The sequence below is a fragment of the Scomber japonicus genome, chromosome 15 (assembly GCF_027409825.1).
Source record: "Scomber japonicus isolate fScoJap1 chromosome 15, fScoJap1.pri, whole genome shotgun sequence".
Lineage (NCBI taxonomy): Eukaryota > Metazoa > Chordata > Actinopteri > Scombriformes > Scombridae > Scomber > Scomber japonicus.
In genome coordinates this window covers 15,985,015-16,004,106 of record NC_070592.1, presented here as the reverse complement: position 1 = coordinate 16,004,106, position 19,092 = coordinate 15,985,015, and the positions used below count along the sequence as shown (strand labels likewise).

Below are 19,092 nucleotides of genomic sequence, written 5' to 3'. Positions count from 1 at the left end.
AATAACAGGAAAATGGCCAGTGATAAAAACAATCCCTTGAATACCAAAACCCACCCTTCACCAATGTTGTTCTTGGCACAAACTGGCTTTCCATTACTACTGTTTACTCCTTAGGATGCTGATGTCAAGATACAGCACATGGCAGCATGGGGAGGGTCCGTGCCATACATCCCAAAACAACATTTCACAACAATTACCTCTCTATTTAATTGATGGTTCATGGTGTGGCATGTGCAGTGGGTTGATTGAATGGATGGATTCGTGTATGAAAACAAGGGACTCAAGTCACCATATGGTAAGGCGTGTGTGTGGGTGGACACTTGAGGACAGGTTGAGACAAGTCTGTGCAACTAAACCACGTGCAATATTTAAAACAGTAATGCTGTAAGGATGAAACTATTTCCACTCTGAGAAAGCTGGTGTGGTTTGAATAGAGCAAGTTGCTGGATGCGTGGCTGGATTACTGGATTTCTGTGTCTGTCTGTCTGTCTGCACTAGCTGGCTGGCTGGTGGTAGTTGTGGCTTGGCCAGTTCATATTTTTTACTGGATGGCTGGCTGGCCTTAGCTCAGCCTCATCTGGCTGGACATTTGGCTGGATGCTTGACAGTGCAGGCTAGCTAGCTGACAAGCTTTCTGGACACACGTCTGGCTCACTGACTCGCTGGCTGCCTGACTGACTGGCTATTATTTCTGGCCCTTCCTTTAGCTATGTAGTAAGCTCATGACATTGGAACAGGGACATCTGGCTATGACAGTCAGGGAGGTGTGCTAAAACACTACTGACAGAGATAAGACCTAGTGAGCCAGGATGTTCCCTGCCTTCCCATGAGCCCCATGAGTCCATCCCCAATCACAATATCAAGGCCTCTTTGGAGAGTGTCTTTTTTCTCCATTTATATTTCACTGTATTAGACTAGAATCCTAGATGATGTTACATTCTCACATAATTTCTCCAGTGGCCTGATACTATAGTGTGACCAGCACCTCATCACCCCTTGAAAGTAACAGGATTGTATACATTGTTGGCGGAGGAGAGTCCGCTTAATTGAAGCTATAAATTACACAGGCTTGCTCTAAGATGGTGGTATCACTCCTGCTCTGAGTGTAGTGACTACAGTGCGAGATAAATATGGCAGTGCTTAATGGAATTCATTTTTGTCTAGTATTGTGTATAGTACTGCCCTGATAAAATATAGAAAATTCAGTATCGTCTTGCTCTTTTACTCTGAAAAGCGCAATGCTGATACAGGGTTTAAGTTAAAGAAATGTTACTGTTACTCTCATGTACCTATGTTCTATAATCACTGTATTTTTCTGTGTCTATGTATGCATTTAGTTAGGTAGATTAGTGCACGAGTATGCATTCATGCCTGCCGCAGCTCTGGCTTATGTGTTCATCAGAGAGTGTGTAACATGGCAAGGTGATGACCATCAAATGCCTTTATGCACAGACTGCACAGTAGACAGACAAGAAAGAAATATCCATGCACAATCCCTAGGGCTGGATATTGGTAATCAATACCTTTTAAGGCAACCCAATAACCTAGTGTAGCATCAAAACTTCTCCAGTCAAAAAATACATGTATTCAATTCTTTTTGTACTCAGATCTAGAAAAAAAACATTCGTACGGATTTCCTGCAAGCGTTCTTTGATTTTATGTGATGTGTGATCGGCCCACTACTGCAGCAGCTCCAAGCCATACAGTCAACCCATACAGTCATTTAGATGGGGAGGACTGGTGTCATTTAACACAACTGAATGCTTCCACTCAAATGATGGATATCCAATGAAGCAGGGGAAAAAAGGTATTGAATGAAGTACTCTATGAATGAAGTACTTTATTGGCATTGGTATCACTTTAAGGGGTACTTGTATTTGGGTAAACAATACCCACCCCTAACAATCCTACAACTCACATCAATCTCACACTTCTAGACACAACTTACATAGCACACACAAATTCATACCAGGCATTTGCATGGACATAACACACACACACATACACACACACACACACACACACACACACACACACACACACACACACACTTGTTGCAGTTGTGCGTATGCTAGTGTACACACCCATCCGCAGGGGCTTGCCCAGGGAAAATACCTGTGGTAGGAGAAGAAAATTCACCTAATGGGAAATTACTAGGCATCCTCATCAGACCAAAATAACTCTGTTTCTTCTTTTGCACATTCCATAGCTTTTAATGGCTCTTATGGGAACTTGTAAACTTACCAGATTACAAATCCCTATTATAAGCCACAGTTAGAGTGTCAGGTGGTTTAGAATGAATCATCATTACAGGGTAGATAGGTGTCATTTAAACATATGTCTCACCCCAAGTAACCCATGCAGAAAGGAAATGTATGACCATTATTGCTGTAATTTAAAAAACACATTTGTCCATATATGTATGTACAGTATGCAGTCTGTCTGGTATTTCAATGGTCTCACAGTCTACCAACGTAACCATGCTACTGTTGTGTAGCCACACTTTTTACCTAGTGGTTGTCAATCATAATACTCTATTCCGTTAATGCAAATGTTAACTTATTTTCAGTTGATGGTCTAAGGTTTCGGATGTTATTTCGATTCAGTCATAGTGTAGGTGTTATAGACATTATAAGATCATAACAGTGATTAATAGCCCAACAAATAAAATGACAGGACTTCACCAGGGTTTTTCCTGGCCCAGAAACAGGCGGGGGTGATGCATCAGAGTTTTAAAACCATTTGTGTGTGCGTGCCTTCTTCTTGGGCCGTTACTGTAGTAATATAAAAAAAAGAATGTGTGTATATATACACAAACATATATGTGTGTGTGTGTGTGTGTGTGAGTGTATCCAGACATACAGTTACTATTATCTGTCATCCATTTAAAAGATATAGTCAAAAACTACTAAAGTCTAAGAAATGTATTGTAAAAATGTGCCTTAAAACTGGATAAAATGTCAATTTATGACTTCTTCTATGCTTCTGGCAGACATCCACAACACTGATGCATGCGTAAAGGGGATATGACGCCATTGACAGACAACCAAATGAAAATGGACCGTTAACTACAATTAATTACAGATTTCTCTGGGTTTGAATATTGTTGGAAACATTTGGGATGTATTAAATATAAATACACAACTCAACAAAATATATAACATAAGTCTAGTCATTTTCAGACATTCTAATGCGGAAGAGTTACATATTGTGAAAGTACATTTTCCACAACACCTGACTGGTTCAGATGTGTAGTGTTGACCACTAACCTAAAAAGAATATCAGACCCCCCACCATATATTAGCCTCAAAACCCACCAATACACAGTCTTTTTGATTGAAAAGATACTTTTCTCCCCCTTCCCCCTTTCAGCTCAGTGCTTTAGTTTTTGAGGCGAGCGCCCAGTCAGCTTGGTTTAATGCCACATGACGTGCCATTAGCTCTGCCAGCGATTACCTCCGTAGTGTGGGGGCAGCCTGAGATGGATAGCTGAGTGCATTTGCAACCTGACAGGACATGCTACCTAACTGTAGACTGTTGCTGAAAGGGAGGGGGAGGGGGGGGGGTGAGTGTACAGGGGTGGTGTGATCCTTTTAACCATTTACATTTACTTAAAGTAAGAGGACTGGGGGTATGGAGAGAGGGTGGAGAGAATTTGTGTGTGCATCTAGGTTAAGGGTGGGGTCATCATGCAAAATTCATGTTGTTCCAGGACACCAAACAAGAACAAAATGCACCTGTCATAACTGCCATCATTACTGTAGCCCACTTAGACTTACAGTATAGACATTACACTATTTTTTTCTCTGAAACTGCACACTTGGCTAAAAATTCAGTCAAAACCCTTAACGGTTGATTGTGCAATAATAATAAGCTTCCATTTTCTGTAGATGATGAATATATAGCATCTCCCAATGGCAGTGCAATTAAAATGTGCTCCTTAGAACTGACTCCTGAATGATCAGATTTGAGGGTGGAAAATATTACTCTTCCAGAGACACAGTGGTAGTAATAATTTGTATCAGACAGGATCAGATAAAAGTCTTAATTAAATGTAATCATGTGTATGGTTTTTAGAGGGCATGTAATATACTTTTATTTGACATGAATTTAACATAGAAGGGAATGGAAAGTAAAAGTTAACAAAATAATCTCTGAGTTGACTGGACCCCTATTGATGATTCATTACTACCACTGCTGATGAAATTGGAGGCTATTTCGTAGATTGCTTTTGTAGATTTCTTTTGTAGATTTCTCCAATGTCTATTTTCTCTCAATAGGGGCTAAATAAGTAATTACACAGTTCTGTGCCTGGTTCATATTAGTTTGGCTGAAACATTTCTATTGCTTGACATATCATTTTTGAAATTAAATGGTAGAGAGGGTCTGGGATACTGTGGGATGAATCTACAAGGCACCATTAACAGTTTCTCTGTTCTTGGACATGAGACAATGAAAGATCCTTCTTTAGGAAAGGATGACCCAGTAGCCAAACAGTGTGTACACACACACTGCTAGTTTTAAAGCTTGGTCAAACTGACCTGAACTCTATGACCTTTGCCCTAGAACTAGAGTGACCCTGAAACATGCCAGGGCCACTGTGATTCACTGTAATACTAAACATCCGCTAACATCTGCTAATGCTGTGCTTGTGGATTTACAGCAACATCAATTACAACAGCAGTGAACTGGTTTGAACTCGATGCTGCTGATTATTCTAATGAGATATTTAAGAACTGTGTAGTCAATGTGGACATGTTCATCTTTAGAGCTAAAGCCAGATGACACGTCATCCCCCGATTTTAGTCATGGTTTCCTAATAGTGGTTGACTACTGTTCTGATCTACTGCTCTACTGATGGTTGCTATGCATGAAAATGGCTTTGTATAGCAAGACATGGCAGACATTGTTTGACATATTAGTCACTGCAATAGAAACAGCCATGCATTTTTCAAACCTTGCAGCTAATACACCAGATGTTGCATTTGTAAATGAGCACAAGGCATCTGTTTGTTTTGGAGGTGGGCTCCACTGGCTCATACCTCCTTATGAGCCAGTTGCAGCTTGGTTATTAGTCCATATACTAATATAGAGAATACATACATGGAAATACAGATATCAAGTGGCCTATGTTTAAACATTTTGTGCGTGTGTATTTTAGTGTGGTGCAAGTGTGAGTATCTTTCATGTTTATATATCTGCTGACCTACAACAACTGTCGGCTTTATCAACATGACACAAAGGCTATCTGTGTTTAATTCTCCTGGAAGTGATCATTTGTGGTTTTGAACCAACGTTTTCTGTTTATCTGGTGCCTATGTTGAAACAGAAGCGCTCATTTTCATCAGAACGATCAATCAAAAGCTGGACACATCCACCAGTTCAAAGATTTGCATTGCAAAAGCGCTCTTTCAATCCCCAAATCACAACATAGAAACTCAAGTCCCCTCTCTCACAAACACCTCTAATTCTCGGAAACCTTGCACAAGGCTGTTAAGAAGCTGCTGGATTTGCAGGTTTCTATTTGAACTTTTTGCAAACGTTTTTCTCCGTCCTAAGTGTGTTTGCCAAGCGCAACACATGATTAGAGTCCACCAATAGTAATACTGCTCAGTCCCCTCTGGTCTAGCTTTGGAGAAGAGATTTGTAGGGTTTATATTGTTGTTGTTTACTTCTAATCTTATAAAACCAAGGCACAGTTTCATAATACCTCGTAAAAGTAGTAAGCTTGTGTCCTGTACTCATTTATATGGTTTTCTGTTTGTAAGCTCCACTAGATGGAAAAAGAAAGGTTTTGAGCAAATGTGGCTAGGCTCAGGCTGTTTAGTTTCCTCTGAGAATTATCTTGGGCTGTACAGACAGTAAAAGATTTGTAACTTGCACCAGACTCACTTTTTTTTCATTTATGGCTCATTTTTTCAGCCATCACTTTTAGTAAATAGTTAAAAAATTATGAAGCTGTGAGCTAGTTTTCTCAGTGAAAGGAGAAAGATATATAACAACAACATAAAAAAACAAAAAAACAAATCCACATTTTTTTGTTTGCTTTGTTTCTGATGGTGCATATCATGTTGTTTTCAGCATTGGGACAATCACTCTAAAGCTCTTTTAGCCCAGAGTAAGTACTCCAGTGTTTCTGGAGAGAGAGAAAAGAAGTCTTGTCTTTAAACCAAGGTGGTGTGAGTCACAGAAGGTTTCCAGCCTGATCCTCAACATTGGGGCATGACTCAGTGTGAGCTGGATCTGGCTAAAATATCTCAGAGTCTGACCATCCTTCAAGAGAACAGATATCCAGAGCTTAATTAAGGGTTCCTATGTCTAGTTTTGGGCACAGAAAAAAATGCTGAAGTTAAATGAATTGCTTTGCTCCAAAAAAACAAAACAAAGCAAAACTCCTAAACAAAAAAAAACAAAAAAGTAATTTGTTCTGCCCCTGAGATTAAAATATCTTGTCTATTATAGTGTAGTAGGAGCTACTATATAATGTCAGACTATGATATTAATATGCTATATAATATCTCAGCAGTTGTGAGCACTTATTTTGCATCAATAAGGCCTTTCAATTCCTCAAGGTATTTTTTAATCCTTTCTATTGATTTTATAATATGCATTAAGCTGACAAACTTGAAGTACTGTAAGCTTTTATCCAAGTGCGCGATGAAATGCAGTAAAACTAGATTTTGTTCACAGCTAATGACTTCAAGTTAAAAGCTGATTTGTAACATACAATTCAGGATTTCATGGATCCTATTCACATATGTTGTGTCTCGTTTAGAAGGTAGCTTTCTGTGGAGCCCATCACAATCCCACAATAGTTATTATAAATTAATATGGGTTTTTCAGAATGCTGTTATAAAAGAGTCCACCATCCCATCCAGGAAAACATTCACTTGGGAAAGATGAATGGAAAGGAGGGACACATATTTAAAAAAAATAAAAATAAAAGTCATCTCTTGTCTGGCCAGCTCCAATAACTAGTTGGCACGTGTGCTCTCTTCCCCCCTGCTGTGCTGTCAGGGGAATCATTCAACTATTGAACCAATGTGAACCAGTGTTTTGCATGCGTGTGTGTGTTTGTTTGAGTGTGTGCATGTAGCCACACATTTACTGGACATAGACCTGGTTGGATGTGAGTACAGTATCTGTGTATGTGTGTTTGAGGTGGGCTGAAAGAAACTGCAGTAATTTCACACAGCTAGAACGGTGCGCCTGCCCCACTTTCAGTCTTTTAATCATGTATAGACACTCGGGGCACTCGTTTGTGTGTGTATGTGTGTGTGTGTGTGCATCTTCTGTGTGTGTACCCGAGTGTGTACTGTATCTGTGTTAAGCGGAGTGTGGGTGAGGGGTTTTGGTACCGTATGTGTCAGAAGAAATTGTGCTCAGAACTCCGTGACCCGAGACTACCCTGTGTGTGTGTGTGTGTGTGTCTCTGTGTGTGTACTTTCTAATGCATGTGTCTTTTCTTCTAGATAGAAAGGCAGAATCGTTCACAGTATCATTGCCTTCATTGAATCTTCTTTGTTGTCAATGATTCACAGGACTGAATTGTGCATTTTCTCAGATTTTGATACAAACACAATAAACAAAATACTACAAACAAACAAACACAATAATAATATTTATTCTGTAAATGATATGCAACAATTCTAATGGATTAATACTAAAAACAGACCTCTGCTTTAGGACAGGATGAGTGATATGAGTCTTAAAATTCAACATTAATCATTTCTCTAAAGTGCAGGAAATGATGTCAAATTTAATTATGTTACAGCCATCAGCAACTAATTCTAATCTCTATGGTAAGAGGTGTGTGTGTGTTTGTGTAAGCTCACGTTTTATTTGTTGGCCCCTCCAACAATGTGTATCTCAGTATGACCTTGTAGCATTTTGTAGCCCCATGGTACCCATCCCTGTGACTAACGCCCAGTCTAACAAGCTGCCACAAGCATCTTCACTGCTCTACTTGACAGGAACACAATATAATATATATTTGGGGCAGCCAGTTTCAGCAATTCTCTTCAGATGAAATATTTTATATGAAATATGTATGTGCATAATATAATTTTAACTAGACATTCATTTCTGGGTGATACCATCTCTCAGCAGGGTGACTAGCTATTATTTTTCAAATACTTTCAGGGTTTTAGCTACATATAACAATATAACACATATTGTTATATGTTGCACTAAAACCCTGGAAGTATTGAGTCATAGGAGGAACTAAAAGAGGAGTTAAATTCTGGGAGTAGCTCCTTACAAGATGCAGTTTGTTTGTGAGTACATATTGCACTTTCAAACTGTTCAAAATCATGTGGGATTTGGTCAAGTCATATCAAATTTATTATAGAGCACATTTAAAAACAACAGAAGCTGACTGAAGTGCTTTACAGAAAAATGTAAAATACCATTAAATAATTGAAACAAAACTAAACAAAAAGGGTGACCTCGCTCTTAACATTTTTCCCTCACATGAACTCAAACATTTGTGATTTTACATCCTTCAGGCACCCATCATGGTTAGTTTGGTACTGACAATTTTTGGCAACCTGATTTAACTCATTACTATTAGTATTTGTTATTGTTTACTACAATGTGCCAGGGGCATGTCTCGTGGCTCTTTGTGCGTAACTGCAGTGAGCAGAGAGGTCATACTAAACATGTTTGAGCTTGGCCCGGGGAGCTAGGACAGCAGTGCTGTACATCTCGTGCCTGTCAGGTATTGACAGTGTAGCTCACTATGGAATGCTAACAGGCAGGCAGGGCGTGGCCACACTGTGTTTGCTGCTCTGACCCTCTGACCTTGGTTATATAACTGGTTGTCAGTCTTTTGTTGAGGCAAGAGGGAACAACTTTTTATGATGTGTCATGTGGCTGACATAACAGTGATGTAACCTCAAGTCACAAGAACCATCTACGCTGACCTGAAATGCCACATTACTCTTAAAGTAATTCGACGCTTGTAATCAGATCTTTTGAGGAACAAGTACTCTTTCTGTCTTTTGGTGATTGTGTGGATATAAATGAACACGTATGCATTCACACTTTTCCAGAAGCCTGTTAGGGCATGGTATACAAACACATAAGCACATAAATATACACACAGCACTAGCAGTGAAGGTTAAACAAAGATAACCAGACTTTATTTGGGTTAAGGGCAGTGCAGCATGTTGGAAGTAAGCCATAACCTAACACACACACACACACACACACACACACACACACACAGTCCAGGACACACAGTCCAGGACACACACCTGTCAGTGGTGGAGACTGCTCAGTCCTCTTTGTGGTCATCTCGTTATTCCTTTGTCCTCTCTGTCTTGGTCATCAGACTTTGTAGCAGGATCTCAAGGGACAGCTGGTAGGGCAGTGTGAGCACCTGTGCTTTGTGTGTGTGTGCACATGCACATGTGCATCTTTATGTGTGTGGTGCCATGCATATCAGTGGAGTTGGGAGGGGGTACCTGCAGTGAGTGTCCTGGCCAAGTGTCTGTATCTGTGTGTGTGTGTGTATGTGTGTTAAGTGTGTGTATGTAAGCACCTGTGCTGCCAGCAGGAACCTGCCACATTCATGGTGCTTCATGACGTATGCTGGTGACTTCCTAAGGTCGTGCTGTGAGCCCCATAATAACTATTATCCTCTAAAATTTGACTCACCTGTGTCCAGAGAAACATATTTAAATATTTAGTGCATTACAGAAGCACAAATCACTGTGTGTGCTATTTTTAACTGACATATTTTCTTTGTTTTAACTCTGATAGTTGAACATTTGTGAAAACAAATGAAAAATTAATTACCCAGCCACAAAGAGCTTTCCCAACTAGCTCAGTATTACTGTATGAAAGTGTCATTACAATGTCAGCACAGCCCTGAGGGCTGGCCATGCAAAGACTCTTCTGATGTGTGTTTCATGTTGCTGAACCGCCAAAACACAATTAAAGCATGAATCAAGTTCATTGCTCATTTGCAATATTTAATTTAAGGGTTACTGTTCTTCCACCTTTCAAACAGCAAATTCAACTTGTTTGGGAGAGGAAATCATTGTGAAGGAGAAGCCAGTCATTGTAAAACGAGACAATTCAACTTTCTGCCTCTGGGTGTCTTTATTATCAGATATTTGCATTTTCGTCTTCAAAGTTAATCTCTCAGCCAATAACTCTGTGTATGACCCACTTTCTATCAATCACCACCCAGTCAAGTGAATAGGATTTACCTTCAAACAGCTTTAAGACTTTGTGAGTTATTTGAGTTATTTGTCTAATTTTTACCCTCTCTGATCCATAAATATATGCATGCAGTTTCTGGAAGGTACTGCCGCAGTGTAGTCTGCTAAAGAAGGCCCAATATTTTCTATCCTCAACCAATGAACTTTAACTTACATAAGCAATCAAGCCATCAAAATGAAACAGCCCTCTCTCACCACAGTTAAAAGCATGACAGGCAAGAAAAAGAGTACAGGTTGACTTGTCATTCAGCACATCGGCAGGAAAGAAACTGTGGGGGCGAGCAAGACTAAAAGTTGGTGTCAAAGAATTGAATGAGGTCTCATAAAACCTGCTCTCACAGCAGCAGCTTGCACATGTATCCTTGCTCTAATACTGTGGTAAAACGTCTGTAATCCGACCATTATACCTGTCGCCTGCCTTGCTGTCGGATTACTGCTGGAGAGCAGGTCTGTCTCATTAGCGGCTGTTTACTAACCCTGTACACTTAATGTTTGGGGGTGAAACGAAACCATTTCTGTGTGTAATTTTAATAGTTGGTTGGCTGATTTTAATTTGTGCCCTTATCGCAAACCAAAAGGGCACTTAATCCCTTCGGTTTGGCCCATATTCCCCTCAGGCATGTTTTTATTTATTTATGACCCTTGGAGATTCTGTGTGTGCCACTGCTAGAAGGAGCACATAAATAGATCTCCATAAATAGATTTACTCTGTCTCTGTGTAAAGATGACATTGAGCGCTGCGTGTTAATGTTTTCCAGATTGTGTGTGTGTATGTACAGCATGTACTGCATGTACATTATGTGTGTGTGAAAGACTTGGGAAGGGTGATCAAAAGCATTAGATTATCACTATGCATGCGTGGGCAGCATATATGTCTTTTGAACATTTGAAAATTGTAAGTGGAAGAACGCAGTGCGTGTGTGCGCATGTGTACACCTTTGAAGATGTGTTTTAGTGTGTACTGTATGTGTGTGTGTGTTCCCTGCAGGGCCCCCTCCCAGCATATTCTTCTTATCCCGGCATTGGGATTTTAGGGGGCCGATCAAAGCAGGGCTCCCTGCGACTCCTGCGTCTCCAGGCTCTGTGCGCTAACACTGCTTGACTGAGGAATGCTGAGTAATTCCCTCAGGTGGCAGCTTCTGCTCTGATGTTCAGCATCAGCACACTCTGTCAGTCTCATTTATGCATGTTACTGTTGCTCCATATACACACCTACAGGTAAACACTTTAAATACAAACACACCTATGGAAAAGTTAGGTGGGACTCTTTGTTGTTCACTCAGTTTATTTCTTTTCACTTTTCACTCATTTTTCTTCCTTTCATACACTCTCCTCTGTGTGTCATGCTCACATGGGAGCCTGCTCTGTGTTTTATTCCCCCTTGTTCACATCTGTGTCACGTGCTGTGCTGATGTTGTTATGTTGTGATGTGTTGCTTTGGAGAATACTAGTATCAGAGAGGAGAGGAAAGGAGAGGATGGGATTAGATGAATTAAACAACAGGGGAGGGAAAGAAAGAAAATGAGAGAAAGTGAGGAGACTCAACGAGAGAAAAGAGAAAGGTTCAAGACTAACCTTGGTCTCCATTAAATTCCTTTTGTTTGAGGAAGCGGCAGCTGAAAACAGTCTTCTGGGTATTGACAAGTCTAATACTGATTTAAGAAATATGGCTTAAAAAAGAGTATCACCACTACTACCACTACTACTACAATTTCCTCAATCTAATAGAAAAAACTTTGTAACATCATAGACACAACCTTGATAATCCACAATCAAGATGACCTTGTATATTCTTATGGGAAGTAATTTTGTTACACCATGCAATTAAGCAGCTGTTAATCTTTCATGAGGAGTGAAATGACATCAAGAGACACTCATTTAAGATTTGCACCTGTGAATGTTGAAAAGAGGAGAGTCAAAAAAGTAAGCAAGTAATGTCAGCCTAAACCTTTGCAGCCTTTTTCCCCAGACAAAATACGTGCAGATGTGGTTTTTTTCTCCATTAGTCTCCGTACACAAGTCTGTCTTATCTAAGTTGTGTATAAAGTGTCAGAGTGTCATTATCTATTTTAATTGCACCACTATCTATACAGCCTGCTGCAACCACAGTCATTGTGGTAGTTAGCTGTGGTGTTACAGTGTATATGAGTGGTAGGGAAGCTGTGTTTGTGTTTATCAGTAGGAAAAAGCCTGATCATCAAGTACATAGAAGAACATTTGGGCAGCTTTTAAAGAGTGCTGAGCTATAAACTTTGACCCGTAGTGCTGAGGGTTAGTGGGTGAGTTGCATAACACAGAGGTAGCTCATGTGTCTCTTTGTGTCTCATCATATGTCTCTCATTTCTACTTGCTCCTTTTTATTTTAGTTTTATTGACTTCAGTAATAATTCACTCATTGGCCCAAGCAGTAACACACTGTGCAAGTAATTTAGATAATTATGAGACCTTGTTTATGTTTGATGTGTGTAACAAACAGATCTAATAATTAAAACATTAAAATAGACAAACAGACCTTGAGAATAATTGCAACTGTGTTGTTGCTTACATGGCTTATATGTTATAATCACGTATATGTTATAATATTGAAATAAAAGTTTTTTTCTTTCTGCTGTGCTGACAGTCAGCACTTTAAACCTGATTCATAATAAATTATTCAAAGACACTCATTATGAATGTGGGATGTACATCTATTTCTGGTATATTTCTGTGTATTTGCCCCTTTATAATCTAGTTTTTTATTATGGCTAGTGAACTGGTGCAGTACAGGTTCTTTTTTGTTTTGGGCTCATAATTATATCCCACTCATATATTGTATGAAGAGAAGCAGACTGCTGCAGATTGAGTTTAACTAACATATTATCATTGGCCACTAACTTGCTGGTCTGCCAGTGTGCAGCCAGTGAACCCAGAGCCTGCAGTGCAACTCAAGAACTTTGCAACGCTGCACTTTCTTCACTTCATGGAAGCCTATACTCATGACGCATTTTAAACCAGAAAAACAGCTTGTTTGTGGCAATGTATCTTTTACAGAATAGCCAAGTGAAAGTCAGTTTTAATGGAATTCCCTTCTGAGTTTGTGTTGCCTTCTGGTGAGTTCATTCCATTTCTTTTATTCAAGGGTTTGTAATTTGTCTTTAGTTACATACGAAGATACAAATGAAGAACAAAAGCAACATAAGGAAGGACATGCAGCCAAATTAAGTCCACAAAGGAACTTGGAGTGCCCTGCTAGTCTCATGAGAAAGATTTTAATGAATTATATGAATAGAAGCAAAAAGCAAATAATATGTAAAAAAAATAAAACAAAAACAGAAGTGGATGTTTCACATGACTTGTGATAGAGAAGTGTAAGTAAAGTCTCAAAAAGAGGCAATAGTGAGACAAAAGTGCTCTGAATACAGATGAAGCCACTTCAAAGTTCCCCTGTTTCCTTGATGGCTCCTTGGCTGGTCCCTGAAAGGTACCTAGAGAGTCCAGTTTCTTGAGTTTCTCTCTGTCTAGTAGCTGTGTGGATGTTGTTGGTGATAACAGAAACATTAACCAGACAAGCTAGGTCATGGTGTAATCCTGAATGATACCGCTCTGGTCCGTATTATACTAGCTGCACACGCACACACAAGCACACACACGCACACACACACACTCACACTCACACTCACACTCAACCCACCTGTGGTTCTGTGTTCTCTGTTGACAGCTGTGCTTGCTGTGTCTCTGAATGTGTGCGCATGTGTTTGTTTGGGTGCTTGCATGTGTGTGTGGGTGCGTGCATGTGTGTCCATCCTTGTGTGTGACAGAGGGACAGCAGGCAGGGGACCAATAGGAAAGCGGACTGAAAGGGGCAGGGCACAATTTCATAGATGTGCATGGAGATGCACTCAGACACACACACATTCATGTTGCCAGTATTATTGAGTGGCTTGGGTGTCAGGCAGGGAACTGAATCCTGGACTGCTGAGTCGGAGGAAAAATTTGCAAATGTGTCTGAGTTTGTGTACACTGTTCACAATTCAAAGCACCCTCTTCCTTGAATTAGATGGACAATGTGTACCCAGGTGAAAACTCTGCCCCCATATTGATTTCACCCCTCAAATCAGCCAGAGAGAAAATTTTGATTTTAAAAGTTGTTTGAAAGGTGATTTATGTACAGATCATACTGTGTCATAAACTCACTCTTTGTCCTATTCATACAGACAATCCACAGCCTGAATTTTGATCATACCTGTTTTAAACTCTTCACAACTTCCGAGAATTCAGTTTCACATTTTTTGCTGGAGGTTTCTTCAAAGTCATATATGTTTACTATGATAATTAACATGTTAAATTAAGCAATTAGTACAAAAACAGTCACTACGGTAAACATTTCTTAAGCTTTAGTGTAAATAGAACCTCAACAGGACTATGTTCATAGTATGAGTGCACATAAAACTTACAGTGACTATCTGTTTACTTAGTCTTTATCAGATCAGTTCCTGATTTTAACAATTTAGGCATTTACAGCAAATATCCAATTTTAAAGATTCCTCCAGACATATTGTAAAATACTGTGTATAAAACATACTATGAATCTAGATGTGATATCACAAATGAGGCTCATATAAACCCACCCCTTAAAATCTGATTTAAAATGAGCACAGATAAAATGTTCACTTTCAGCAAATGAATGTGTGGAAACAGCATTTCAGTGTGAAACTTCGCACATATGATGCAGTGAAACTCAAACCTCCAAGTGAAGTAACAATAAGAAAAACATATTTTTTAGTGGAGGTGGGGTTTAAGTGTAAATTGCATTATATAATATTGTAATGCACTGTCTATTGCTGTTAATGTCGAACATGTTTAAAGTAAAGTCTCAAGCATACTGGTGATGATTGTCTTTTTAATTCATATTCAGAAAACACACATACAGCAGAAGTAACATGACAGTCACAAGTCAGTCAGTATGAAGCAGATAATACTGTAGATGATCTTGTGTTTATAAACCCAGCTGTGATACTCTTTCATACACAATCAGCTTATTGTAGAAAAACAGTATGCTCTAGACTAAGAACATGTACAGCAAGTAGTATGTCATCCTTGCTAACATTTTATTATCGATGTTTCTGTCTGTCTATTTACCCATTGGTGGTTTTCCCCTTCTGTCGCCTGTGCAAGAACTTCTATTGTTGTGTGTTTGCATGTGTGTACGTGACGTACTGTACGTGTATATAATACTAGGTGTTTTACAGGTTTCACATGCCTGCATGCTTGTGTGTCTGTGTGTGTTTGTTGAGTTTGTGTCAACTAAGTACAAACAAGAAAAAGTGTACTTTAGTACCCTACCCTATCACTTTCTGTCCCCAAGGCCTGTTTGTCACATGATCAACTGACCTGATTTTGTGTTGCCAAGGCGATGCCTTGTTTCAGGGTTCAACTTAATGCTCAGCTCTGCCCTGTGACTTTGGGACATATCTTTGTCGCTATGGTTACAGCCTCCGGGGTTACTGTAAATGAGAGGAGCGTGCTGGTTGGATGCAACAAGCATTTTCCTCTGTGTATGTGCATCAAGTCAGACATTTAAATATATTTATTTACTCGGCGAAGATTAACTTGCTCCTTTGCAGTAACATCCTGCAACAGGGTCATAAAGTGAAATTCACAGCTGGGTGTTACATGATACAATAGTCCTCAACTCTTAAGATACTGTGAAGTGCTATTGGAGTAGTTGGAAGTGAAATGTTCTGCATAGTAGTTGTAAAGTTGGGCAGTGTTGGATCTGTAAGTGTCTGAAAATAGCATTTATTTCCCTGAATGTTGTAGATGTAGAGTAGAAAAGGAGAATGTGAAATACTGCATGTACACATGTAGTACAAGCACTGCATGTGTACATTGTGAGACCTCATTGTACTAATGTGTTTATTATGGTGTAAAACTCACAGTTTCTATGATCCAGCTTTATAAAGCTGTGCTGAATCAGTGTGCATTTAGCTTGGAAACGTAGCGTGAAATTATTTTACAAGATGAACAACGACTCTGTCAGACTATGAACCAAACAACAAGAAAATCAACAAACAAACTAAATTTTGCTTTCACAGACAATCCAGCTTTCTATTTCATCATAACCTGGCATGATTCATCATAATCGTAATTCATTTTTCTGCAACTTCATAATATCTTGAAAATTAGATCTTTTTTTCTGGATGTGGAAACTGCCATCCACACTTTCATTACATCCCGCCTTGACTACTGAAACTCTCTGTACTCCTGTCTCATTCAACACAACTTAAGCTAGTTGAAAATACTGCAGCAAGACTACTAACAAAATCCAACAGAAGATGCTTAGCATCTCCACACTGGTTACCTGTACTTCACGGAAGAGATCAGCGCTATTTTTTTCTATTAAATCTCTTAAAAAGAATATGATATGAATATGTTATTTTTCTGTTTTTACTTGTTTTTACTTATTTAGTCATTCATATCTTGCTTGTCATTGTAACTGTAACAATTCTACTTTTATTTATTATTTATATGGTCATTTCTTTTTTCATTTGTTTTTCTTTTCTTTTTTATGTCACTGTAAAGCACTTTATAGCTTGTTTTTTAAAAGTACTATATAAATAAAGTGATCATTATTATTAAAAGCTCTCAGTTTACTAGAGGCAAAGTGAGACATCCTCAACAGAAAGTGAGTCGAGCTCATGAAAGAAACCTAAATGCCTGCAAATAACTATGTTTTTGTTTTTTAAAAAAAGGACTCACGCCTTAAACCAGTGTCTCATGCGGGTAAACAAAGTGTGGTTGCCATGCCGATGGAGCCTCAGTGTATAAATAGCACAGGTGTTTGTTCTGAATACTCCTAAGAGAGGAAGAGAGAGTGAATAGCAGGGAGACTGTGATACCCGGCGTACATGTACAAAGTCACATAGTCTCAAATGCACATGGTTTACATTCAAACTAACACTCAGCTAGCTTCTTATGAAAGAACAAGTACTACTAGCATGAATAATACTGTATGTTTGCTGTACATGAGGCTCTTACGTCAAAAGGTTACTTGGATTTTAATTGATAGAAATGTTCATACATTTATATCGGGAGACACTCTGGATCACTTATCATTAACTACATTAAATGATCTTACCTTTGAGGACTAAGGATACATGATGTAATGTACTGCACACTGGACACGGACTTATCAATGATCCATGTTGTTTATTAATGCCGCTTTTAACAGAGCTACGGGTAGTCAGCAGGCACAAACAGACTGCAGCTAGAAAAGGCGAAGCACTAGAGAACTAGTGCTACTCAACACAATATTTTACACATGACTTCCTAAACTGGGGTTATGAACAATTTATCATTAAAAGTGAAAGCAAGTTGTGTGGTGGTAAATATCACCTGGCTGAAGGTTAAGATGATGATTGTAATTGCGCTGCAGGGAATTTGGTTCTCATGCAGTGATTTGCAATTGAGCTAGAACAAGCAATAGCTGTGACCTCAATTGTCATATCAGACAAAAATAATATTGCCTGTCGATGTGTAAAATCCTGTCAAGAGCATTTGCACAAAATGGTTTTTAACGCCCTGTGTCTCTTTCTTTGTTCCCCCCGTAGGGAATGGTGACAACACCTGCAGACAGACAGACGTGGGCAGACGGCACAGGCACCTGGGACGTTTCCTTCCCACTGCTGAAGAGATCCAGACCTCACCACATAAACTGCAGCTCCAGCTGGTCATTAGCTCTCAACTGAACAGCAGGCTCCACCTACTCCGCCCAAGTAGCTCTGCCACCTCTGCTCAGGTAGGACAGACGTCTGATTTAAGTCCGTTCAGACATGTAATACACAAGATTTCTGGCTCAATCAAGCTGTTAAAGTGGATGCTTTTTGTCATTCAGTTGCTGTTGAAGCTGTAATTAATGACGTGAGCGCAAGAGCTTCTTCTCACCAGTGAATCTTTTCATAAATGTTCTCATCACTTTCCTCATTTATTTGAGAATTATTCAGCCCACCTTATAATGAATATATCAGAGTGGTCATGTGCACATCCACAAAACTTCATTGGGTTAGGTGCTGGATAGAAAAATCAATTAAATTGCAACTGCACATGGGTAGAATGACAATATGTTAAGTTTGGACCTTTTTGCTCACATGCTGTCTGGCAAGATATTTATTTATTGATCCATACAGTTGGCATGAATAAACGTACAAATACAAGAAGAAGAAGAGACAGCTGGTTTGCTCATTATTATGGTTGTATTAAGGTTTTCACATTTTTTGTCCTTCACTACAAGGTGAAAATTATTTTGATACTGTAGACTGATTGTATATGTCAAATTGTCTTTTTCATAGTGTCTAATAGTTATTTTAATGTATTTTATTGTCAAGCATTGAAAACACCTTATTTACAGTGATCTAATTCTGGGTGATTTCATTTCTTTGTGCAGCCTTTTACGTCAGTCTGTCGGCATTCAGAATTGTTATAGAAATGTTGCCAGGTCTGACCTTATCAGACCTAATAAGAGTGTCTTTGCAACTTTTATTTAAAAGGGATGTATGCAGACTTGAAATCAATATGTAAAATTGAAGTGCGTGTGTAAAAGGGGGACTCGTCGTAGCAGATGGGGGTAGGGCTCTGTTTTTGTAGTTTATGGACTGTCAATTTGAGTGTTTTTCTTCTTTTGATATTTATAACAAAAAGTTTTAGTATTATGTCAGTATTACAGTTGTAATGTATGAACTGATTGTGCTTGTGTGTGTAACTGTGGCCCAGATGATAAACCTTTCTGGGCCTATCCTCCTTCTTTTCTCTTCTGCCTTTCATGTGATTTGTCTTTTGATTTGTCTTTTTTTAAAAATATAATTCTTTACTTTGACCCTCCCACAAT

General features: G+C 39.1%; 1 protein-coding gene across 1 annotated transcript in view; it reads left to right on the top strand.

Annotated features, from left to right (window-relative positions):
* atxn1a (ataxin 1a) overlaps window positions 1-19,092 on the top strand; it is a 92,209-nt gene that overhangs the window by 8,520 nt on the left and 64,597 nt on the right. The window contains exon 2 of the mRNA XM_053334472.1: window positions 17,819-18,006. The gene's annotated coding sequence lies outside the window, so the exon portion shown is untranslated. The remainder of the gene's footprint in view (window positions 1-17,818; window positions 18,007-19,092) is intronic.